Source organism: Heloderma suspectum, chromosome 3, assembly GCF_057233095.1.
Source record: "Heloderma suspectum isolate Gila_16-S chromosome 3, 16-S_ref, whole genome shotgun sequence".
Classification (NCBI taxonomy): Eukaryota; Metazoa; Chordata; class Lepidosauria; order Squamata; family Helodermatidae; genus Heloderma; species Heloderma suspectum.
Genome location: NC_139460.1, coordinates 189,875,142 through 189,902,281, shown reverse-complemented (window position 1 = coordinate 189,902,281; position 27,140 = coordinate 189,875,142). Strand labels below are relative to the sequence as shown.

The 27,140-nt window shown below is 43.2% G+C and overlaps 1 protein-coding gene across 5 annotated transcripts in view; it reads right to left on the bottom strand.

Moving 5' to 3' along the window:
- The window catches only part of LRMDA (leucine rich melanocyte differentiation associated), a 1,351,091-nt gene that overhangs the window by 1,289,396 nt on the left and 34,555 nt on the right, over nt 1–27,140 (bottom strand). The window lies entirely within an intron of this gene.

Below are 27,140 nucleotides of genomic sequence, written 5' to 3'. Positions count from 1 at the left end.
CCTGTGGGTTAAAATGGGGACTGATTTCTGTCTTTGTGTTCTCCCCACCCCACCCCGTCCCGCTTTCCCAGCACAAGGATATGTGTGTCTACTTGGAAGTAACTCCCATTGTGCTCAATAAGGCTTACTCCTGAAATGCAAGTGCATCTGGACTTTCAGGGGAAAGGAGAAAGGGGGGGAGCTTATTGGTCGAGCAGCCCCTGCCAGTCGGATGACGTTCACTCCAACCTCCACCCCCACCAGGAAGTATGTTCTATGAAGTGATTTTTACTGCTGCAGATATTCTGGTTGTGGAACCCTGCTCACAACAGAGCCGATTCTGTTTAAAAAATCCAGTACTCCTCCATTAACTTCTCCTTCTGTTGTTGTGGAAATACAGCCCTAGTCTCACTTCTCCTTTGGAAAGGCTTGCCAATTTTGAAATGGATAATTTACTTCAGGGCGTTGAACCACAGGCCTGCGGGCCAAATCCAGCCTGACTAGGGGCCAAATCCAGCCATTCAGGGTTTCCCAGATAAACACACCCCTTTCCCCCAACCATTGGTGATTTGATAGTTTCCTGGCTTTTGTACATCTTTTTCCCCATTCTACAACATTGAAATGCCTCTCCTAAGGCTTAGTTGCTGGCAGTAAGAGCTTTAAAGCTAAAAGAGGCTCGTATTTTTGGCATCACCCCTCTTGCCTTTTGCCCCATCCCCACCACTGAAATTCCCCCCCCCCCAGCTTCTCCTAAATTAAATTCAGCCCTCGGACTGAAAGAGGTTTGACACTCCTGATTTACTTGGATCCTTAATTATTATCTGTTCTTGTTCCCAAATTCTTCCCCAAATTTGATTCTAGCATTTTATATACCTTTGCTACTGTTCTGACTATAAGGCTGGTGACAAGACCCTAGAAGTCTTTTGTTTTACATATGGCTGGAAGAAATATGGAAAAAGCACTGAAATTATGAAGTTAATAGGGACTGCAAATCTATACACAAGAAGAAAGAAAAAACAGAGCTTTGAAAAGTGTTTGGAAGTTATTGTAAACACCATTATAATATGGATGTAAACAAATATAGGCATTTTGCATTGCACTGATAATGTTTCTAGTAGTTTTTATTTTTATGGATAACATACTGGATATTTATGTTCAAACTTTTAATTACATTTATCAAACATACCACATCTACCACAAAGAATGATCAGAATTACTGTAGTTGCTTTTTGAGAGAAGGGGGTGAGGGGGAGAGGGAAAGAGATTGTGAGTAAGTGTGTGTTATAGAACACTAAAGTTGTATCGTAAGTGTAAGAAACTTAATACCTTAGGTGGGCTTTAGGGTGACCTCATAGGAGCACACGTTCTCTTTCCTTTAAATACCGTGCACACCTTAGCAGAATCTATGTTCCACAAGTCAAATAATTTTTCCAAGGACCTTAAAAAAAAGCAAGCCATTCTTAAAATTCTTCAGTCCAACATAAAAAAGAAAACTGTGAACACTGCATATAATTACAAAGATGTCTGCTAGATGCAGAATTTGGGTTTTGCAATGCAACATTGGCATTAATGCAAAACTGTAGACTTTCTACCTCTACAGGGTATATTATGGCAGAGAATTCCATTTACCTGTCTTCTGTGCACAATAGAGAATGTAGATTTAATATAAGTATTTCAAGAATTGCACATATATATCTCAGAACATACACCACAAAGTTTTAAAAAAGCATTGCTCCAAGAATACTTTATATCTATACACCTGTGATATAATAAAAGCACAGTTCCAAATCCTTAGAATGAATTCTATATGGATGCTGCTCAAAAAATTAGCAGAATGTAATGGCCTATTATTTACTCTTCAAATAAAAAGGAAGCCTAGCTGATCTTGCAACAGCCATTAAGGGAAATGTGTTCAAGTAAATCAGGGATCGGGAACCTGTGGCCCTTCAGATGTTTATGACCTACTATTCCCATCACCTCCCACCATAGGCCAGGCTGGTGGAGCTGATGGGAGTTGGAGGCTAACAACATCTGGAGGGCCACAGGTTCCCCAGCCTTGAAGGAAACAGAAAAGGGATGTCAGGATTGGTGGTCTAAGGGCAAGCAGGCACCAAATCAGGCTGGTAATAGAGGTGGGAAGCAAGCCTGTCAGCAGGAAGTTAAAGCAGCTCCATCTGTACCAGAGCCATGAGTTGCTCAGAGAAATCAGGCCAGAGTACAAATCTTTATAGGAACTTTAAGGAACTCAATAGATCACCTGACAATTACAAAACTAAAGCTGTACTACAAACCTCTGATCAGCTTCATGGGTGGGCATGGGCATTGCTAGAGTGTACACTAGGGGATGGGCCCCAAATCTTCTGAGCTGTGTCGAAGATCTTCTGATCTGCCCTGCATTAAGACTTACAGACCAGTAGGGAGTGTAGTGTGAAGGCAACAGCCTTTTAAACTATAGTAGATGCTGCCACCTTTCCTTCCGCAGTCTTATTGTTTTGTCTCCCCCTGCCTTTGAACTCCCCACCCCCATTATACATGCCTATAGCATCTAATGTGAGAGCCCAATATAAAGGTATCACACATTGAATAGCTAGCAAGGAGCTATATATGGTCTATAGATAGGAAACCACCCAGATTATGGTGACACACAAAAAAAATTCATATAACTTGTATCTCATTGATCCATTATTTATTCTTGGTAAATAGTTCTCATTATGACAAAGAAACTGGCTAAAAAGTATTATTCTGAGATATCTGCTGCTGCTCCCCCACACACACACATTCCATGTGTTACAGGCAAATTACCTGTAATTACCTTGTGTTACAGGCAAATTACATCTTTTTACCATAGGCTGCTCTTTGCTTGTTACACACCCACTGCTGGAAACTTGTCTGCAGTCAAAGTTTAACCTGGAAGGGGGAGGGGCAGGAAAAGCTCTTTGTGTAATACTGATAATTTTTATAGCATCTGATTTTACTGCCCCAAACTGGAACTTCTGGCTTCTGCAGAAGCTCACTGGCTTTAGCAAAGCAAAGGATTTATTAGCCTCCAAAAACTTTTTCCCCTCTGCCTTTAACTTATCCCATATAGAGAAGTTTATTTATTTATTCATTCAATAAATTCATATACTGCTTATGAGATTTTAAAAAAACCTCTAAGCAGTTTACAAATACTACATTAAAATACATTAAAACAGAACATTTATAAAAAAAATTAAAACCAAGTACTCCAAGTGTCATAATTAGAAAGCAAACTGGGCAGCACAACCCATCAGGGAATGCCTGGATAAAGAGATGGGTCTTTAATTGGCACCTAAGGCATGCCACAGTTGGCATCTCCTGAATGCCAGGAGGGAGGGTATTCCATAAGGTGGGTGCCACCACAGAGAAGGCCCACTTCCAGGTTGCCGCAAGATGGCAATCTGCAGGTTACGGTACAACCAGCAAGGCCCTCTCAGATGATTTTTTTTTATTGCACAGGTCTATATCAGGAAAGGTGATCTGACAAGTTAAAGGAGGTTTAGGGCTATGTGAGGTCACATTCTAGTAAGTGCTAGGAAGGCTGTGTGCAGCGAGTCCCATGGTGCTGCCAGGAGGCATGAAGTTTTCAAAAAAGCATTGCAGTTTAGAAAAAACAAGAAAAGGCCCTCAGCACATCAGCTTATTAAGCTAATTTAAGTATTTCCAACACTCCCCTGCCCTCCACATCTCAAAAACGCCTCTGAATTTCTCCCCTTCTGAAAAGAACCATGTGGCTTGGGTATTCTTTCTCTCCCCTCTCCATTTGCAATCACCATTTTTCTTTTCCTGTTCTTGCCTCCCCTATCCTGGTCTTTTTTTCCTCTTTATTCCATTCAGAGCAAGTCTTAGGTGATTCTCAAGAGGGGAAGGTGGTGGGTAAGTGAAGTTCTGAACTGTACATGACTTTAAAGAAGCAGACAAGAGGATCTGTTTTTTTCCTCCTCCTCACCCAACTCTTTGGGAGAAGTGGGTTCCTATGGCTGCAGAGAAAGAAATCTGGAGCTATTTCTTTTGTCAGCCACAGTTATCTAGGGAATTTTACACTTTAATAAAAATGGAGTGGGGGGGAATACTGCTCACTTACACAATCTTGTGTACACAGAAGTAAGTCCCACAGTGTTTTAGGCAAATTTCATGGGCCTGTGCATCTTTTAAGTACCTAGCAATGCCCCTGTTGGTGAGGTAGCAGAATGGAGGCTAGCATCTTTCTCTTCTAGCAAGGTGAGGAAAAGAGAGAGTTGTACTCCTTGATCTGACTGCAAGACTCCTGGGTTAAGACTTCTGCTGTCTTACATAGGGTTGTATGAGGTGAAAGGATTGGGATCATTAAAAAGGACCTTTATATACATTTCATTATGCCCCCCTCCAATATACATGGTCCCATCTGTGCAATAAGAGCAACTCTGCCTGCTTACAGAGTAAGTTTCCGAACAATACTGTAATGTACTCTTCCATCAACTATGCTTGATGCTGCAAATGCTGCCATAGTGACATCCAATATTTATTAATGTCATCCTCTTTTCAAAGATGCCCTCAACACCCCAATTATTAGCACATTGCCTACTAGTGAATGGCCCCTAAACAGATTTTAAACTCACTCGGAAAAAAATCACCACACACCAATAACTGCACATTTCTGATTAGCCAGTACTATTTCGTTGTTATTGTTGTTCCAGACATTCAATTTTGGAAGAACAGTATATGGAAGAAAAGTGGGTTTGTCTTCAAAAGCATTCAGAGCCGACACACAAACACCTGTCAGTGGTGGGGTGGGGGGAGTCTTTCCTGTCTTTATTTCTCCTTTCTATGAAGTAAGCGTGCATGAAGCTTTCAGACTATTTTCATCTAATGTTTTGAAGTAGCTTTCAGTTCACATGAAGGCTAACAATTGCAAAAAGGCAAAAGAGAAATAAAAGAAATTGCATGAAGCAAGAACTAACACACTGAACGTTTCTTAGACTAAGGGTCTCTTTAGTTGGGCAAGCCTTCTGCATGTCAGTTTCAGCAAACTGACAATATATTGAGGGTCTGCATTACAGCAAATGGGCATTATATTAAAGTGTGGTACATTATAGACCCAGGATGGTCAACCTCTATATTCGGGGGGGGGGGGCACTCTATCCTCCACTTAGACACTAGTCCAAGGGTTGGAACTCTGGAAACCCCAATTTTTCAAGCTCTATGATAAAAGGTGGCATCAACTATCAGAAAGAGTTTAACGTGCACAGTACACATACGCTTAGATAGGAATGAGATCGTTAACATGGGGAGGGAATGAAGAATGTGTGTGCTTTCTTAGCCAATACAATTTTAAGAATTATTAACTGCACCTTTATCCAAACATGTATTTCAGGGTAGTATGCAAAAAGTCAACACATACAAGATTGAAACATTAAACTTTAAACAACAGTACAATAAGGATGCATAAAACTATTCAACCAGCTAACAATACAATAAGGGTGCTGGGGTCCTTGGGGTCTCTAATAATCAGAAGGCACTGTGCAGCTATTCCATCTTTCTTCCTTACCAAATTTTCTGTGGTAAGAAAAAAAGATGGAGAGAAGTAGGGGAAAAACATGGAAGGATTACAAGTGGATGTTGATGTAATCTGGACCTACTTGTAAAACTCCATAAATGAAGCAGGGTGGTTGCACATTAAAAACCTCATCTGGAAGCACCCGAAATTTAAAATGCCTGAGCAAAATTAAACAATTTTACCTGACACTGAAAAGAATACAATGTCAATGCCAGGCAAACCTCCATCAAGAGGCCGTTCCAAAGTTAGGGCACCACCACAAAGAAGGCCCTCTCTTCTATAGATGCATAATGTACCCCTGCTATAGATAGAATACTGAGAAGGGCCTCCTCCGACACTTTTAAGGCACAGGCAGCTTGGCACCAAAGGATTACACATACACATGTATGAAGAAGCTGTTCAACAGTGGCCTTTCCAGAATGTGCATGAGCTGGCAGCATGATAAAAATATGAAATGCACAGAAACCTATTTTCAGTGGGGTAGCCAGAATTCAAAGAGGGAGGCTTGTAGCACAATGAAGATTAATGAATATATTGTGGCACTAGAATCCACTTCTTCAGATGCATGAAGTCATCCAATTGCTTTCTCCCGCTTACCAGTAAAACTATGAGGATTTTTTAACACTACATCCTGGTTAGAGTAGCACCACCAAGGGCCAGTCAAAGTTGTATAGGGGCCTTTATCTAGCCATGGGTTCTACCATCCCTGCAATAGACATTTTAGAACGTTAACATTTCCTAATGGAAGTCCCATTATTCGCGTTTAGTAGACAGTATAACTCTGAAATGTTTAGTAAAAAAAAGCAGGGTCAATAAAGTTCATTGCGGGTGCAGCACTCTGGGCAACAATTCCCATTGAGCATAAACCAGGTGGATACAAATTAATTACAAATTGGACTTTAAAAAATAAATATATTTTTTATTTCATTACGAAACATGATTTTGCCCACTTTCCAGAGGTGTAGCCATGCTAGATTACTGCAGGAAAACAAGGGGTCCTGTGACACCTTAAAGCCTAACAAAGTTATTGTGGCATAATTTAGAAGTCTTTGAGGTGCTATACAACTCCTTACTTTGCCCAGTAACTATGAGCCTTTGCTTCTGGACATATCCCAGTCCTATGCATATTCACTCAGAAGCCCGACCCCCTTTGTTCAAATGGGACTTGCTTCTGAGTAAGTGTACATATAATTACAGCCTTAGCCTTCAGATAAGTGATATTACTTAGTATCCCTGCATGTGTACACAGAAAGCCATAGAAAAAGCTATCTTTTATATTTAAGCAGACCTATTTCTGCAGTGCAAAGAACATGTGGGCTGCCCAGCCAAAGGTTTTATATTGTGTTTTGAAGATACGTAAGATACATAAAGGTTCCAGTTAGTTAAAAAACAGTATGTTTTAATTATTAAAATATATGATGTTCAAAACAGGAAACTCAATTTCCACCCTGATATAAACCCCAACCACTCCCCATAGTGGGCATGCACAGCAGTCCAAGCAAATTCAACATGCCAGACTATTATATGGAATGAGAGACCCGTGTAAGCCTCAAGTCTCTCATTCTTAGCAGTGGCCTAGCAATTGCCCTTGCATGCACATCAGTGGTGGGGGAGGAACAGATTTCTATTATGCTCTATGGGAATCTATCCATGCACAACCACTGGGCCAAAGTGGCTGGACTGAGCCTGATGTTTCCTAGCCAGATCATTTTAACAGTTGTTCAGTATAGGCAAAGTCCCCAACAACATTACTCTGGTATTAGCATCTAAAGCTGGCACAGAGACAAATGTCTTGCAGCCCATAATAAACTGTACTGAAATTGTGCAACATGCATAGAAACTTATTCTCAAGTGAATTCCAGTTAACACTCAACACAAAGCCACATTCAAGTCTCATTACATTTTGAACTGCATTCCAAATTTATTTCAGTTTCAGAAATGAATCAGAAGTGCTAATATCCGTGCAGTAGTTCTGTTTGATTTTTAAAGAAAGATGGATCAAGATGAAAGCAACCCTACAATTACACAAGTGCCAAAAATCTTTGCTTTCTAGATTAGGAAAAAGCACTGTGGCTTTTCCATAAAGGACTTGTTCCCCCACGCCCTCCCCCTCATACAACCAAGGCATATCTTTTCACTGATACAATTACACTTGAGTAGTTCTGAACTCCCAGTTCAGACTAATCTGTCTAACGATGGAATGCACCTTTCAAGTTTCCATTTGACAGAAATCCATCGTTCATCATTTGACAGTGCATATGCTTTTTGCTGACAGAGCTCCATTACTGGAAAAAGCTCAGTAAGAAACACTGATCTGAAACAACTATATATTGTAGGTGGCCAGCAAGAGATGTAGTGATTTTTAAGTGAAGAAAGTAACTGTAAAGAGAGACAGCTGCTTAATTATTTAGATACAATTTCTCCTACCAAGACTGGCTACGGTGTGATTACTCATGTAGATTTATGGAATTATCACTTAAATCCTCTGTATAAGAGACAAACACATATTGTGTCATTAGACCAGTGTGGTACAGTGGACAGTGTCAAATTTGGACAGGAGTCACCTAGGCTCAAATCCCAATTTAGCCATGAAACTCACAAGTGGTCTTGGGTGATTGTTTCTCAGCTGAACCTACCTCACAGGGTTGCTGCAAGGCTAAAATTGGATAACTTTCCACGTACACTAATCTGAGCTCCTTAGCGGAACAGGGTGGGAAATACAAATGTGATAAAACAAATAGGTAGATCTGTAAAAACAACTCAAATGTTGCAGGAATGCTACAGAGTATAGAATACTGATAGATGAATATTTTTAATGCAAATATATGCCAAATATAAATTAAGGAATCCAGACTAGAAGTCCACTCACTTATTGTATAAGTCCACCAAAAGTAACACAATCCCTTTTACAGCCACTTCACCAAGATACTAGTTGAAACTGAGAACTGAAGAACTATTTGCTGAGAACTATTTGCAAATGCAGGGCCTTCAAGAAATTTGTTACAACTTCAAAGCACTTCACCTTTTACTGTATGTCCTTATGGATAGATCATTACCTTTCAGCCATTTTAAGGAATAAACTATAATGTTTTTTAGAAAAGAAACCAAAACAAATAAAAATGCAGTTGAAAAAACATATTGAAAAGGAAAGAGATCCTCTTAAGAAGCAACATATTATCACTTATAAGTAAGTCTCTTGGGAAATGACAGTTTGCATCAACAAGACTTGAAGCCAAAGCAAAACATGTTCAGACTGGTAATCAACAAGGCAGGCTGAAGAAGAGGCTATTTAAAATCACTCTGCTAGCAACTATATATATATATATATATATAGAGAGAGAGAGAGAGAGAGAGAGAGAGAGAGAGTAGGAAAGGGTTGATAGGGTTTCCCATACAGATAAATTCAATTTGGATACACTTGTAGGAAAAGGTAAAATAGAATATGCTTTCACAACCTAAAGGCCTAGGGGATGGATGACCTTCAGTCACAGGATTGCTTCCGGATGGGAGGGCAAGCACACAGATAATTATACTGACAGAGACTTCAAGTACTATAGGTAAAGCAAGATGAGATCCCCCCCCCCCCGCCCCGATAACGTCATATACACTTATTCAATAGTACAACTTATTGCCCATGGAATAACAAGAAGGCCATTTTCTATACAAACTGGGGTTCAATTTTCAGTTCAAATGTTTGTAATGTGAACATACCAACCAAATTATAAACAGTGCTCTAGTGGTAAATTTTGAAGTGCAGATGCTCATCATGACAGTCCCCATAGCCACACCCCAGAGGAGAGTCCAAAACTGCAGACAGCTGTGTTGATCCATATCAACAAACGAGTCCTAGGAGTTTTCATCTCCACCAGGGGGGTGTCTCCACAACAACGGAAGGAGAAACCAATAGTGGCTTACCCAGATTTTTCAAGGAGCCAGCTTTGGTCCACTCAGGGTTCCACGAACAAGTACACTATTCTAAGTCCCTTCACGGGAACATACGTCCGGGGGGGGGGGGGCTGGAGTGAACCATCAGACTGGCAGGGGCTGATCAACCAATGTGAGAGGCTTCCCCCATCCAATGGGAGAGGTTTTTTTCCTTACAGCTGACAGAGCTTGAGAGATTGAAGCTTCGCATTAATTACTCCAAAGCAAACATTAAAGAAACGCAGGTGCAACCTTCTTTCTCCCCTGAAGCTCCCAATGCTGTGAAACAATCGAAGCTTCGAAGCTCTGCATTAATTACTCCCTTACAGCTGAGAAAATAGCTTCAACATAGCAGTTCATAGCCTTTGGAAGAGCTAACCCTCTGAATGCTTGAAGCACCGTGGCTCCAACCAGCCCCCTTTCTAATCCCCTTTCTCCTTTCCGCTGAAGCTCCCGATGCTGCAAAGGATCGAAGCTGCGAATTGATTACTTCTGAAAAGCAAGGAAACAAACATCAAAGACACACAGCTTTGACATTAAGGTTCCTAAATGCATTATTTCGATGCATGGGAATCTCGGTAACTTCTGGAGTGCGCATTTCAGGAACAAGTCTCATTTACCACAATGGGAGTAACTTCTGAGTAGACACACACATGTTTGTGTTGGGAAAGACAGGGACAGGAAAGACAGGGACAGGAAACTAGCCCCCTTTCTAACCCGATGCAGCGCAGGGTCGAAGGTGTGAATTAGTTACTTCTGAACGGCAATATACCAAGCAATGGAGAATCACAGCTTCAAGATAATGCTTTACAGCCTTTAGGGAATTAGTGCTTTAAATTAGTGTGCTATTTTGATTGAGAGGGGATCTCTGTAAATTCTGAAGTGTGTATTCAGGGGACAAACCTCACTGACCACAATGGGAGTTACTTCTGAGTAGACCCTAGTTGGTTTGTGCAGGAACGGGAAACACAGGGACAGGAAACACCCCTTGACCCAGGTCACCGTGAAAGGCACACCCCTGGGCAGGGCTAGCATACCCGAGGTAAATGAAGGGTTGGAACACACAACAACTATATTGTGGAGAACCCGACTTAAGGAAAAGAATCAGACTTAAAGTAGTCTCAGGAAATCCATTTTTTCCACGAAAAGCTCCAGGGTGGTTCGGGATGGCCATGATGTCATGTGCCCAGAACAACCCTGAAATGGAGCCAACTCACAGCAAATCGACCATGGAGACACCCCACCCCCCAGGAGCAGGTCTTTTGTAAAGCTAATGGGTCTTAATACTCACCTGAGACTGAGCCACTCCAAAATATTTTGCATCACAACAGAGAACATCATATTGTTGTTGGGAAAATTCACTTTACCCCAGCTACTATGAGGATTGCAGTTAAAGCTCAGTGGCAGATGACCTCAGTGTCCTTGCTAACAAAAACCATGCCAGGGCTGCATCCCTGAGAGCCCTAGTTCCAGTACACCACTGATGATAAAGCATCTTGCAGTAGAGTCTTTTCTCTATTCAGGGCTTTCCTAGCCCTCTTCCTCCTGTCCCCTCTCACAGGCTTTCCTAGCCCATCCCCCTGGTGCGCTTCCTCTGCCCCCCCAGCCCTCCAGGTCACCCCACCCTTGAGACTGTCAAGTCACTCTCCAGTGCCCTGCCTAGTCTCTCAAGCTTACTCCAAGGCATTGTTTTTGTTGTTGTTTTCTTGCAGTGTTTGCTAGCTGTCTAGAAAGCAGCAAAGCTCTGGTCTCCAGCTGCGCCACCCTTTTCCTTTCTTTGAAGAATGTTCTGGGCTCATGCAGGACCCAGAAGCATTCTGGGCAAGGGAAAGGAGGAGGGCAGGGCAACTGGAGGCTGGAGTGCTGCTGCTTTCCAGCCACCTAAGATAATTTTTTAAGTTAAAAAACAATAATTAGAAGGGGCAGGGAGCCTTGGGATGCACCAAGGAGCTATCCAGGGTGCTGCGATTCCTCTGGCACCGCGTTGCTGACCCCAGGCACTATTACAAGGCACCGTTATCCCCCTCCTTTAGTGAGCACCATTCAAACCATCTCTTCTGACATGTTGCTGATCCCACCCCAGCTACACTACACTGTTTTCCTTGCAAGGCAGCTTTTGCAAGTACACGGGGAGACAGGCCACTTCAGCAGTGCACTGAGGCAAAAGCCTCACAGCTCTCTTAATGCCCACTGGCTGAAAGCAACATGGAGAGAGCTAGGCAGGGCTGCTACCAGCCTCTTCTGTTCTCCTTCTCTACATCCCTGCCAGAGAGAAAGAATATGCAGACAACCACTTCAGAGCCTTGCCTTGGTTCTTGTCTGAGTAAATATAGAGGAATGCTCCAGCAGCTGCTATCTGGGACTGGGAGCCACCACATCAAGCTGCATGCCTGGCTCTCCAAACTCCTTCTCCTTCCAAGGGCTAATAGCTATGACAGTAGTTGAAAACCAGAACCATAGGCCCACTCTCACATGATGCTGCCTGTGCAGCACTGTCATTTCATAGGCAGTCAGTGGCAGCACCTGGCTGGCTACATACATGGCTTGCCTAGTTTTCCCTCTTGGGTGCTTTGTGGGAGGCAACTGCTGCTCACCACAGTTGAGTCACAATGTACAAGCTCTTTTTAGTGCTTGTGCATAGATTGAAATCTTTGCATTCTTTACCCCAGGGAAAGTCAGTTCTACCCTGGAGTCACTGCTGTTTTATATTAGTGGCAGGCTACATTTACCCCTCCAGTAACCATTGATTGATTGATTGTATTTTTATCCTGCTCCTCAGCCAACAAAAGCCCACAGAGTGGCTTACAATCAATGAACAAAGAAGACAGTCCCTGCCTGCAGATTTATGTAAATCTAAAAAAGACACAACACACAAGAAAAAGCCAATGGGGAGGGGAGAAAAAAGAATTAGGTAGACTCAGCAGGGCTGGTGGGATGGCCCTGTTCCCCCCTCTCATCTCCCAAAGGAGGGGCACAGAATCATAGAATCATAGAATAGTAGGTTGGAAGGGGCCTACAAGGCCATCGAGTCAAACCCCCTGCTCAGTGCAGGAATCCAAGTCAGAGCACCCCTGACAGATGGCTGTCCAACTTCAGCTTGAATGCCTCCAGTGTGGGAGAGCCCACCACCTCCCTAGGTCATTGGTTCCATTGTCGTATTGCTCTAACAGTCGGGACATTTTTCCTGATGTTCAGCCGGAATCTGGCTTCCTGTCACTTGAGCCCATTATTCCGTGTCCTGCACTCTGGGATGATCAAGAAGTGATCCTGGCCTTCTTCTCTGTGACAACCTTTCAAGTACTTGAAGAGTGCTATCACATCTCCCCTCAGTCTTCTCTTCTCAAGGCTAAACATGCCCAGTTCTTTCAGTCTCTCTTCATAGGGGTTTGTTTCCACTCCCCTGATCATCTTTGTTGCCCTCCTCTGAACCCTCTCCCATTTGTCTGCATCCTTCTTAAAGTGTGGTGCCCAGAACTGGACACAGTACTCCAGATGAGGCCTAACCAGTGCTGAGTAAAGGGGAACTAGTACTTCCCGGGATTTGGAAGCGATGCTTCTATTAATGCAGCCCAAAATAGCATTGGCCTTTTTTGCAGCCACATCACATTGTTGGCTCATATTCAGCTTGTGATCGACAACAATTCCAAGATCCTTCTCGCTTGTAGTTGTTGAGCCACGTATCCCCCATCTTGTAACTGTGCATTTGGTTTCTTTTTTCCTAGGTGCAGAACTTGGCATTTATCCCTATGAAATGTCATTCTGTTGCTTTCTGCCCAGTGCTCCAGTCTATCCAGATCACTTTGAATTTTGTTTCTGTCTTCCAAGGTATTAGCTATCCCTCCCAATTTGGTGTCATCTGCAAATTGGATCAGCATTCCCTGCCCCTCCTCCTCCTCCAAGTCATTAATAAAAATGTTGAAGAGCACTGGGTCCAGGACTGAGCCCTGCGGGACCCCACTCGTTACCTCTCCCCAGTTTGAGAAGGCCCATTGATAAGCACTCTTTGAGTCCGATTCTGTAGCCAACTCTGTATCCACCGGATCGTTGTTTCATCTAGCCCACTTTGAGCTAGTTTGCTCATCAGGATATCATGGGGCACTTTGTCGAAAGCTTTGCTGAAGTCGAGGTATATGATGTCTACAGCATTCCCATGGTCTACAAGGGAGGTTACTTGATCAAAAAATGAGATCAGATTTGTCTGCAGGCCTTGTTTTTGACAAATCCATGTTGGCTTCGAGTAATCACGGCAATGTTTTCAAGGTGCTTACAGATGGATGGCTTTATCATCTGCTCCAGAATTTTCCCAGGGATTGATGTCAGACTGACTGGTCTGTAGTTCCCAGGTGCCTCCTTTTTACCCTTTTTGAAGATAGGGACAACGTTAGCCCTCCTCCAGTCATCTGGCACTTCCCCCGTCCTCCATGATTTCTCAAAGAGAATAGACAGCGGTTCTGAAGAGTTCTTCTGCCAGATCCTTTATGACTCTAGGATGCAGTTCATCTGGCCCTGGAGATTTGAACTCATTCAAAGTCATTAGGTGTTCCTTAACCACATGCCTATCAATCTCAAGCTGCAATCCAGCCCCTTCAGCCTGCACTTCGCCTTTGCCAGGGGGGTCATAGACCCTCTTTTGGGAGAAGACTGAGCCCAAGTAGGAATTGAGCACCTCTGCCTTTTCTTTGTCATCTGTTATCGTTTTGCCATCCTTATTTAAGAGCTGAACAACCATTTCTTTCCTCTGCCTTTTACTATGCACGCAGCTGAAGAAAGCCTTTTTGTTGTTTTTAGCATCCCTCACTAACCTCAGCTCGTTCTCAGCTTTAGCCTTCCAGTCCAACTGGAGCAGGCCCTGATGTTCCCTTTGCCTGCTCCCTCACTCCTTCTTCCCCACAGGGCCATGGATATCAGTTAGCCCTGTGAGGGGGGGGGGAGTCCAACTGGAGCAGGCCCTGATGTTCCTTTTGACCATCGCTTTCCACTAGTAAATTACTAGCTGTCACTTTGTTGAGACAGAGTTGCACCATATCTTGAAGTGTAAACTGCAATTACTTCTTGATACAGCAACAAGAGGTAAATCACAATGTGTATCCAAGTCCTGGAATGCTCATTTATGGAAGGAACTTATTGGAGGTAAAGGAATATCTTCTTCAGACTGCTCATCACACAATGCCACATGTGGAGCATTGGGGTCAAGTAATAACACCCACACAGAATCCAAGCCCTCAAGATTGATAATTCCTCACAGATGCAATACACTGTGGGAAAATATCGTATCACTCTTGGGCCATGTTATACAACAGAGTTCATTATCTGCTTGGAAGTAAAGGGCTGCTTGCTCTGTTTAGGAAATGGCACCACACAGCAACTCATCACAATGATAGTCAAGCATCATGTGGAATTCCCTCATCCATGATTTGATTGTGGATGAGGGGGCTGACCTGGCATGTATTACTGAGACCTGGGTGGGGGAACTGGGAGGGGTCACTCTCTCCCAGCTGTGCCCTCCTGGGTACTCGGTGCAGCACCAACACCGACTTGAGGGTCGGGGAAGGGGGGTTGCCGTGCTCTATAGGAATTCAATCTCCCTCTCCAGGCTTCCTGCTCATTCGAGTGCAGATCTTGAGTGTCTGTACCTTGTGTTGGGTACCCGGGACAGATCAGGGATTCTGTTGGTGTACCGCCCACCCCGCTGCCCATCGGACTCCCTGCCTGAGCTGACGGAGGTGGTCTCGGACTTGGTGTTGAGGACCCCCAGGATGATGGTCCTGGGGGATCTCAACTTCCATGCCGAGGCCGCTGTATCCGGGGCGGCTCAGGACTTCATGGCCGCCATGACAACCATGGGGCTGTCCCAACATGTCATCGGCCCAACGCATATAAAAGGACACACGCTTGATCTGGTTTTCTTGACTGGGCAGGAGGATGGTGATCTGAAAGTGGAGGAATTAACATCTGTCCCTTTGTCATGGTCAGATCACTTCCTGCTGAGGTTTAGACTTCTGGCAGCCTTTCCCCTCTGCAAGGGTGGGGGACCTATTAAAATGGTCCGCCCCCAGAGATTAATGGATTCCGATGGATTCCAGAGGGCTCTGGGGGATTTTCCTGCTGGTATGGCTGGTGCTCCTGTCGAAGCCCAGGTCGCTCTGTGGAATGCAGAGATGACTCGGGTGGTTGACACGATCGCACCCAAGCGCCCTCTCCCTCTCAGCAGAGCCCGGCCAGCTCCTTGGTATACACTTGAGCTGAGGGCAATGAAGCAAGAGGGGAGACGGCTAGAATGCAGGTGGAGGAAAACTTGTGCTGAGTCTGACCGAACACAGGTAAGAGCCCACTATCGAGCCTACTCTGTGGCGGTGAGGGTGGCAAAGAGGCAGTTCTTTTCCACCAGCACTGCATCTTCTCAGTGTCGTCCGGCGGAGCTTTTCCGAGTGGTTCGTGGCCTGTTACATTCTGGGCCAGGGAGAGAGACAGTGGAACCCTCGGTAGCACGCTGTGACAAGTTTGCGCGGCACTTTGAGGATAAAGTCACTCAGATTCATCATGAATTGGACGCCACCATTAATGCAGTTCCATTGGTAGAGGCGTTCAGAGCACCGTCTGGTCCAGTTTTATTGGATGAGTTTCAGTTACTGAGGCCTGAGGATGCGGACAAGGTGCTTGGCCAAATCCGATCGACCACTTGTGTGCTTGACCCTTGCCCTTCATGGCTTATTAAATCAAACAAGGAGGGGTTGTCCGGCTGGGTCCAGGAGGTTGTAAATTCCTCCTTGAGAGAGGGAGTGGTGCCTGCTGCTTTAAAAGAGGCAGTAATTAGACCACTCCTGAAAAAGCCTAACCTGGACCCAGAGGATGTTAATTATAGGCCAGTGGCCAACATCCCCTTCCTGGGCAAGGTGCTTGAGCGGGTGGTTGTAGGACAGCTCCAGGCACTCTTGAATGAAATGGATTATCTAGATCAATTTCAATCGGGCTTCAGGCCTGGTTTTGGAACGGAAACTGCCTTGGTCGCCCTGTGGGATGACCTCTGCCGGGAAAGGGACAGGGGGAGTGCGACCCTGTTGATTCTCCTGGACCTCTCAACGGCTTTCGATACCATCGACCATGGTATCCTTCTGGATAGGTTGTCTGGGTTGGGAGTTGGAGGCACTGCACTACAGTGGTTCCGCTCCTACTTGGATGGCCGATTCCAGAAGGTGGTGCTGGGGGATTATTGCTCTGTGCCATGGCAATTGTGCCATGGGGTTCCACAGGGCTCTATTTTATCCCCCATGCTGTTTAACATCTACATGAAACCGCTGGGAGAGGTTATCCGGAGGTGTAGGCTGAGGTGCCATCAATATGCGGATGACACCCAGCTCTACCTCTCTTTCTCATCAAAACCAGTTGAGGCAGTGGCTTTTCTGAACCAGTGCCTGGGCACGGTAATGGACTGGATGAGGGCTAATAAACTGAAACTCAATCCAGACAAGACGGAGGTACTGTTAGTGGGTGGTTCGTCTGCCCGGCTAGCTGATATTCAACCTGTTCTGGAGGGGGTTGCACTCCCCCTAAAGGATCAGGTTCGTAGTTTGGGGGTGCTCTTGGATCCAGAACTGTCACTTGAGGCACAGGTGAACTCAGTGGCATGGAGCACTTTTTATCAGCTTAGGCTGGTATACCAACTACGCCCTTATCTGGACAGAGATAGCCTAGCTACAGTTATCCATGCTCTGATAACTTCTCGTCTGGATTACTGCAATGCGTTATACGTGGGGCTGCCTTTGAAAACGGTCCGGAAACTTCAGCTGGTCCAAAATAGGGCAGCAAGATTGTTAACAGGGACTGGCCTACGAGCTCATATTACGCCAGTACTTTTCCAGCTGCACTGGCTGCCGGTCCATTTCCGGGCCCGATCAAAGTGCTGGTGTTAACATTCAAAGCCCTTAACGGCTTGGGGCCAGGTTACCTGAAGGATCGCCTCCTCCCATATGTGCCTGCCCGGACCTTAAGATCATCATCAGCGGCCCTTCTCTGTGAGCCCCTGCCAAAGGAAGTGAGGCGGGTGACGACTAGGAGGAGGGCTTTTTCTGTTGTGGCACCCCGGCTCTGGAATGAGCTCCCTACTGAGGTTCGCCTGGCGCCTACATTGTACTCCTTTCGGCGCCAGGTGAAGACCTTTTTATTTTCCCAGGCATTTTAGCTTTCTAAATTTTTATCTTTGCTGTTTTAAATCTGTATTTTAAACTCCTGCACTGCTGCTAGGTTTTATTGTGGTTGTATTGTTATATTGTGGTTTTAATGTTCTATATATTTTAAATTGTTTTATTGTGTGTTGTTTGGTTTTAGTTTTTGTGAACCGCCCAGAGAGCTTCGGCTATTGGGCGGTATAGAAATGAAATAAATAAATAAATAAATTCATGGTGCAGGGCAAAACAAAAGTATCATAACTTGGAAAAGAAGCCTTCCCTACTAGTAAGGGCATGATGGTATAACAATAAGCAAATTTAGGCTTCCTTTAACAGTCTGGAATAGGATTGGTACCACTCCAACTGCCTCCTAATCAACCAGGGACCAATTACTGCATATAAATACTTTGACGGAGGTGAGGGGAGTAGGCATAACATGAAGTATTTTATTTAGAAGCCTTTTATAGTAACAAATTCTAGAAGAGTATCCATGGTACACCTCCTAAGAATTATTTGTGATCAACCATCATACTCAAGAGTCAGGCTTACACAATCACAAGGCTTAACAATATAACATAGAATTGTAAGCTGCCTGAGGATGTACGAGAATTTTTTTTCTGTTCAAAAATCATGTGAAGATGCCCCATTTGCAATCCTGAACATGAATGTGAACAGGAGCACCTTTTTCAAGAAGTGTTCATAAATTCTAGAACTTGCAATTGTGTTCGAAAAATCTGGTTTTTTAAAAGTGAGCACTGTGAATTGTGCATTTTTTCAAAACACATTTTATTCCTTTAATCAATGGGGGAAAGTTTTAAAAAAATACGCAGAGAAATGCACACTTTTCCCATTTGAAATGCAAGCCCAAAAAACAGGTCACAAATGAGAACAGGAGTAAGTCAAAATAAGCTCTGAAGTGATTTTCGGAGAATTTAGACAAGCTTAAAATCGCTGGTTCTCCCATCTCTAAAGCTGCCTTGATAATTTTATGGAAAGGTGGGATAGAAATCTTAAAAATAAATATGTATACACATACATACATAAAGCTAATCTTTACCTTTGGATCAATGTTTCATGGCTTATATCAAGTATGTGTAGAGGCAGAGGAAATGGAGGTTTCCAGGATTCCAACCACAGGAATTACATGCAGTCCAGTTTTTTCCCTACCCCTCTGCCATAACAGAAACAATGTAGCATAATTTCTCTTAAGTCTCCCTGCTGGATGGCATGTCTAGTTTGTTACCATAACGAAACAACACATCAAAGGCAGGATACATAATTAGAGAAAAGGAATAATAATTACTTCTAACATGACAAGGCTGACCACAGTAGAAGGGAGCTCTGTCAAAGTCAATTACTCTCTTAAAATTAGGGGCCAAGCAATTATTCCAATGCACTCCTCATGAATTATACTGTTCATTAATGACGGCATACAAGCAAGTGCTTCATCTATGTGTTGCTCAGACTGGATGGAGGTGTTTAATGTTGCAGCATTGTTCCACATGATTTTTAAAAAATGCTTGACACACATTCTAACAGCTGAAAGGAACATGTTACAAATCAAAGAGAAGACTATTTTCTACAAGAAGCCTTAAAGGACTGACCCCAACATTATGTTTTCAGCACAGCACATCAATTTAATTTAATTACTTTTTTATGTACTTAAATTGCTTTTATAGGATTTTCATGTCCAGAGCCTAAAACTTTGAACCGTAAGCACCTACCAAAATAAAAATTAATAAGCCTCCATAGGGACTGGTTGAGCATTCCTGTCATGAGAACACTTCCTGCCTCCTCTAAAACTGAAGCTAACTCTGTTGCTAGCCTGAAGGTATAGTAATGCCTGGGGCAAAGAGATCACAGGCACCTGTCCATCAGAGCCTTATACTCACCATTAAGGAAACATATAAAATACTAGTTTCTACTCTTATCACATCAAGCTGATTGCTGCGGGGGGCGGGGGGAGTTATACATTTCTAACTTCCATAATCTCAAACCTAAGCTATTTAGCAATTGTATAAAATATATTTCACCTAACATAGTGCACTAGGAATACAGTAGGGTAATGGTTTTCAAAACCTTTCCACCTTCAAGGAACCCTTCCCACACTGACATCTATGAAGGGCCCCCTGTTTGTGCACGATTAAACCACAGCACATTGCAAAGGATTTGGGGGTGTGCTGGGGGCCCATTCAACCTGTTCAAGATGATGTCTAGGCCCCTTGGATTCACCATCACTTGATCCCCCGGGGTTGGCAGCATGGAGTCTGTGGAAACCAAACCCCCCCATTACCCACCAAGGTTCCTGCCCAGCCTCCTGCCCCTCCCATTTTTTTATTTAAAAAATGACCTCACAAGGCTGGAAAACAACTCCAGAAGGCCTGCTCCGCCAGCACTGCCAATTCTAATAATGTAGCTCCTCATATTTTCCTGTGCATGTCTCACCCAATCTAATTTAAGTTCCTTACCTATGAAGCACTTCATGACCTGGAACCCATACATATCTTAGAGGCTGTCCTTCCCCATACGAGCCTCCACTGATTGGTATCTGTGGGTCAGGCCCTGTTCCCTTTACCAACACCATGAGGCAATGATCACTGTTGTAATGAACAGGGCCTTCATGGCAATTGCTTTGAGGCTGTGGAATTATCTCCTGAAAACGTTGAGTTCTTCCTCCTCCTCAGTGTTTCAAAGCAGATGCAGAACTTCATTTTTCCAAAATGTCTTTGTCAGTTGAGCTTTTAATTAAAGCTTCATATTTCTGCTGTAGAAATTTGCTGGTTTGGCCATTTCTGGAGAGGGTGTGGGCACATGAATTAACTTTTATGATTTTAAATTAGTATAGTAAGCTGCTTTGAGCTTTGGATAAAAGGAATACAATTTTGTTTGGAGGCTAAGAGCCCCTTTACATATTACCCTTAATACTGCTTAGATGCTTTTTCTTTCCTGCTCACGGGAGTCTCCATTCGCAAGTACATGCAAGCCAATTGCTCCCACATGACAAAATTAGACAGAGCAGCTTTGATTATTTCTGACACTCCAAAAAATATTTTCAAAACAGGTATAGTTTTTACTGAGGTGGCCAACCAATTTCTGAACTATACCAATTCAGAATAGGAGGGGGCTCACTTGACTGGATGTTCCTCCATACAAAGACATTAGGAGAACTGAATCTCTTCTCCCACCATTTGAGGCTGAGCAGAAAGAGCCTTACAGTGGTAGCTCCCCAACTCTGGAGCAACCTCTTCCCTGGGGAAGCAAGCTGTTACCTACGTTTTCATTTAGATACCAGGGGAAGAAGTATTTATTTTTCCCAACTATTTTTGTGCTTTTAGCATGTTGTGGCCAGACTAGAACATAGGAAACTGGCATCTTGCAGACAGGCTTGAATAAGCCTAGAAAATCTGGGAAGCCGTTTTGACTGGGTGGCTTGCCACACCACTCATTCCCCAGGAGGATAATATCAACCATCTATTTCCTGTAGCACATTAAGCAAAGGAGACCAATATTAGAACAGTAAGAACAGTTACTTTCCGCCCTAATGTCCCAGAGGTTCACCATATGAGGCTAAAATCCCACATCTTTACCAAGGCTTCTGATTCCAGATTCTTTGCAGGATTAAGATTGGCTCCTTTACATGGGTGGACACATGCTTTGAATCAGGGAATTTCTTTCTCAGCAAGTTTGCTTTGTTTCATTTTATAGCCACTAGCTGACGCTATGATTACAGCAGAACTGCGCAATTACATACAGCTGATATATCGGATTAACATTCCTTATGGGGTTATCTCCAATCTTTTAAAAAGTGGGACAAAGGTCAGAAAGCACAGAAGCTGCTCTGGAGGTTGACAATGTTATGTAAAGGGCCCACAAACTTCCTTGCATGACCAATCACAAGCGTGCAATAAAGGCCTCGTGTAGAAATGCTCCCAGAGTCTGCTATGTTTGTTGCAAGTGAGCAGCTGCAGCAATCCAGGTGGTTGCTGGGTCCTCTTTCCCTCCAAGTAGTCGCTCAGCCAATCTAGAATATTTTTCAGAGGACAGCCTGGGGTTGCAGCTGAGAGCTTTTAGAGCACCGCAGGATCAGGATTTCAGTTTGTCCTTCTATAGTTTGGTGGGGAGGCTCCAGTTGAGTTATTCTGCCCCTGTTGTCTTCTCTCTGCAGGTAGTTTGCCCAGCTTGTGCTCCTGGCTCTTGAGAAATGGAAGGTCAGCTCACTGAGCTTTCCCTGAGGAGTGATCCATCTCACAGCCTAGCAATTCTTCTAGCCTACCAGTAGCTTTGTGATTTCAGCCAATGGGCTGAAGGACACCATCAGCCCCCTCTACAGCTTCCAATAACACTCCCCTTTGCTCCCCACAGTTGGTGAAGTTGTGAGGAAATCTTAGGTTTCCCTCAGGCAGATTCCTCTCCAGGCAGCTGAGCCATATGCCAAAAATCCAACTATAGTTTCCTAAAATCAAGATTACAAATTAACTCTTCTCCAGGCAATGTCCTGCCCCCTAACCCAACTCCCATGGTTCTCCTGTATTCCTGTAATTCATGGTTCTGCATCCATCTCAGTATGCAGATGGGGCCCTCTTGAGGCAGGATTGCAAGTGTCAACAGTGCTTCTTCCTCTAATGGCTACTAGTCAGGGTTCTGTCCCTCAAAGGCTTATATAAGCTCTCCAGCCCACAGAGTAGTACAGCCCAAACACAGGTTTACCACCTCAGTGAGAAGTTGGCCTTAGGCAGATTATTTTGGTTTGATGTAACTGTTTAGACTACCTCTTCACAATTAAGAGCTAGTAGAGAAACATTACCTTCTGCATTTACAGTTCAATAAATCTGATTAAGTAAAAATGTTTTCAGATTATATAGTCTCTCACCCTCTCTCTCTCTCTTTCTCTCTCACACACACACCCCAACCATGTTTTCTGCCACGCCACAAAGAGAGACTCTCTACGTCTTTTTTCTTTTGTTTTTCCTTTGTAGTTTTCCTGTTCTACTGTACAGCAACCACACATTTTTTAAGATCTCCAGGGCAAATCTCATCTTTCAACATTTGTTGTGAAATAACAATCCCTCTAGTAATAGAGTGGGATTAACAAGCCATGTAAGAGTTCTACTTTTCCTGAGAGATTTAAATTACTCACAAAACATTGTTGGGTGGGAGGGGGAAGAAGACTCGTATTGTGTTCAGCGCATTTAGAAACTAGCTTCAACTTCAAATTCAGTCATAAATATCTTTCCAACTGCACAGAAAAGAATATTAATGGTAACATAGTTCCTGTCTTTTAAAAAAAGGCTGCTTCCATATGAAAACAAGAGTTGATGTCAGCAATGTAAGTCCACAAAGGGAATTTCAGCTAAGAAACAGACCCATGCCATAGTCACAGTCATAGCCAGTGGGTTTTGTATAGCCACAATTACCAGTTGGAGAACAAAAATGCAGACTCATATATAAAATATCTAATAGAATCCTAATAATTTGAATTTTCAGTTCAAGAAGAGCAAGATTCAGGTCTTTATGCTACAGAGAAAACCCCTGAAGTCCTATGGGCTAAGAAATGAAAGGGGTGTTGGTATGTACCTCCAGTGGTCTGGGTGAACAGCAGAAACCTGCTCTTTCTTCTCTGCTTCTACCCAAAGGGCAATTATAATTCTATTGTGCTCTTGTCACCACCACACTCTTCAGTGCACAAAAATACTTCAGCGTTATTTATACTTGCATATGTAACAGTAGTGTATGGAATTCTTAGACACATCCTATTACCATTAAACGTGCAAAGGAAATTTAGACACAGGTTCTTAAAGCTTGCCCCTAATGTCATAATATGGGGGTCAGAAATGGAAGTTCAGCTATTGAGCGACACTTTATAATTACACCAATATGCTAATGCCTTCAAGCAGATGCATTTCAGTTAAATCATCTTTTAAGGATGATTCACTACTTCTTTATTGCATCACCCCATAAAAAGCCATCATACCCCTCCCCCTGCAAACACAAGGTTTACTTGGGCAACATGTGGTGGCATCATAAATCATGTTTTTCTTCTATTAATGTCAACAGTTTTCTTGGAGTTCAAAAGAGAAACAGAGCAGAACCATTACCTAGTTTTGGCAGAAAAAAATTCCAAGATGTTTGCCTTTACTTTTTCCTCCTCCTGATCTTCTACATAAGTTATGCAAAGACAAAGTTGTCACAAAAGCACAGAAAGCCACATAGCCAATACAAGCAGATGTTTCCTTTTTGTGTTTTTCTTCCAAGAGTATTTTCCCATCCATTCTAGTTTTTAGCCAGGATTATATGTAAAATAGCACACTCGAACCACAAAAAGCTCACATTGTCCATGTTGTTAATTAGAGAGGTGGCATCATTTGTGAAAGTAAGCAACATCTCAGATTAGCAAGATCTGCTCATTATTATGTTTACAATATTTGTATATTGCAATACATTGCCTATGCATTGCAATACACACATTGCATCTCACCCCTGCAGAACGTCACAGCTGGTTTTGCCTTCATCATAACAGCATTCCCAAAATGTAGCACTGTACTTTCCCTAATGATGTAAATGGTGACCATTCACTTATATGCAAGAAACTAAAGGGGTAACTCAGGGACACTATTTGTTTAGAGGTAAAGCCGGCTCCCTCCCTCTGGTCAGCCTAGCTGGAGAATCGAGCCTTCCACTTTATGTGTATCATCTCATCCTGGGTTCCATTTCTTGGTCACACTAGAGTGATGGAATGCTGGAAACTAGCTTCTCTCCCCCACCCCTCCTGAAGTGAAATGCTTCATCTGTACTATTTTTGCTGGTACATGAAAATGCTCAGGAAATATGAAAGCTTAAAGGGTGAAGTCACTGATACAGAGTCAGACCCACGAGCCTATCGTTAAAAGTGTGAGATCATATATATCTAATATAAATTACTTCCTGGTGGTTAACTAGAAGGATCCTAGGAGAGAGGTGAGAGAACAAAAAGGAAGCATCTGCTTGTGTTTTTGGCAATGCAAGATTCCAGCTTTCCCTGAGGCAAAGCTCCTTTCCAACCCTCCTTCTGGAGAACCATTATGTACAATACATACACAGATATATGTGTTCTTCCCCTACCAGACCTTTAAAGCACCATTTTGAGTCAATTAAAACAGATACATTTCAGTGAAAGTGTAACCAAGGCAAGAAGAGGGTAGTCAACAGCCCAGTTCGCATGAAATGGTAACCCAGCACTTTCTTAAATCCTGGGTTCCCATAGGGATTTTGGAGGATTCTGTTTGGGGGGGGTGGAGCTTGATGGTTTTTCCCTGGCTTGGCCCCCCAGATTTCATTCCATTTCCCTCTGCTGGTGTCAGCTAGTTCTGTAGCAGATTGAGCCAATTCACAAATTTCCCATTTTTAAAAAATAGCAATTTGTGCAAAAGGTGGGCTTGAGCAAATTGTTATTTGTGCAAATACTGGGGGGTCTTAAAACGTGGGCAAATGTCATAATTTAAAAAAAAAAATTTATTGCGAGTCTTGCACAACTGTGCATGATCACAGGGCTGCCTGTCTGCCACATAGCCCCCCAGAGGCATATTCCTCTCTTCTAAATATCCTTGTCAGTTTCACTTCCGCAAGAGATTCTGCTGGGCGAAATGCCTGGAGAGGATAAAACTGACAAGTTGTGCAAGGCCATCTTTTTGCACAAGTAACAATTTGCTCGAGCCCACCTTTCATGCAAATAGCAATTTGCCCAAGGCCACCTTTTGCGCAAAAAATTCCCAGAGTCTAGAAAACCAACAACGGCACAGTCCACCCTGCTTGCAGGGTCAGAAACAATGCAGAAATCCATCAGGCTTAAATGAAACAGATTGCCCAGTAACGGAAATCCCTAGGTTACCATAAATAAGCCAGAATGGTAGTTCATGCAGCTTGATTGCTCCCACTTCGCTCCTCCTGTCAGCAGGAGCATGAAGCTCCTCCTGCCCATGGGAGCAGCTAAACAACCCAGGGACACTAGGAGCACCAGGTGAGGAACAGAGTGGCTGAGCTTGAGGCCGAGACAGGGAAGAATTTTTTCTTGTCCTTTTGGAGCTGGGGGCATTTTTCCTTTCCCTTGGGGAGAGGGAAAGGTGTGTATGTGTGGATAGGGTGAGTAGAGCAATCCTATGTAGGCCTACTCCGAAGTAATTCCCCCTGAGCTGCATGGAAACGTGCATAGGACTGCAGCCTTAAATTGGTGTTTTGTTGTGCTTCTGCAGGTTAAAAATATGGACTGGTTTTGAAGTTCAGATCCTTCTTCCTTCTTGGGTGAATTATGTGTCTTTTGACCAGCCGGGCTCCATAGCAGCCATTATATGGTTAGACACATCCTCCATGGGAGCCATTTTGTCATGGTGCCCACAGCAGTTTATCAAATTCCAAAAAGTATCCATAGGTCCAAAAAGGTTGGATACCCCAACCTAAATCATCTATCTAGCTTGAGAGTTATTTTTCAACTATCAACTATTTAGGTTGTCTTTCATTTTTAGATACCACTTTCTCCCTCTGCCTGTATGCTGTTTGTTCGGTGCAGTCGCAAACAAGCAAGCCACGTCCCCAATTCTCTTAGTAAAGCAAACAAATTAAGTGAATTTAGGTAGTTTGTAATATGCATTAAGAAGACATTTCAATTAATTTAAGCCAACCCTATGCATTTTGGCAACCCACAGTTCAAAAACGCTCAGTCTCAGACTTTCAAACATCACATGCTGATTTAAGCCAACTGATTTTATCCAGTTAGTCTTGGATAAAATAGCAAAAAAGGACTTACATTTTTAAAATAATTAAAATAATTAACCACCCAAAAAGTGTTTAAAGGGGGCAGCTGGACTAGAATATGCTTATTTGAGGACCATCAACATATGGGCATCTCAAAATATATTATAGGGAGAAACACCACTTTGACTAAAGAGTCACCTTAGAGTGTTGTTAATCAAACACACTATCAGCAATATACAACTGAGTATGCCTGATCTGAACATCAAGCTCTTTGATAACTTTGAAACATAACAACCCTATTTCCTGTTTATGTGACCCAGCACCCAGGATAAACCTTTTACATATACCAGAACAAAGAGCTTCCTTACAACAGAACTGCTTCTGTACTATCATTTTTATTAACTCCGTGTGGTCATTTAAACTACGTTTATAAAAGGGGTTATGCAATTCTTCATACATATAAATATTATTTATTATATGTATATACCACCTTCCCACCCAAATCTTTCTGATTCTCCAGACCCCCTCATAAGAGCCTGCCATGAGGAAGAGAAACCTAAAATGTTCCAGTGTGTATGCAGAAGCAACCTTGATGTTCTCTGGATACAAGCAATTAGAACTCAGTGCTGTTTTCCACTAATAAACACTGTTCTATAAGCTCCATATTCTGGGAAGCTTCAAATGTATGCACCACAACAGCAAATCTGTGCCATGAATTTTTCATCTCCCCAAAATGACTATATGCTCTGAAGATTCAAAACATTTACATTGAACATTTTCTCCTCTGTACCAGC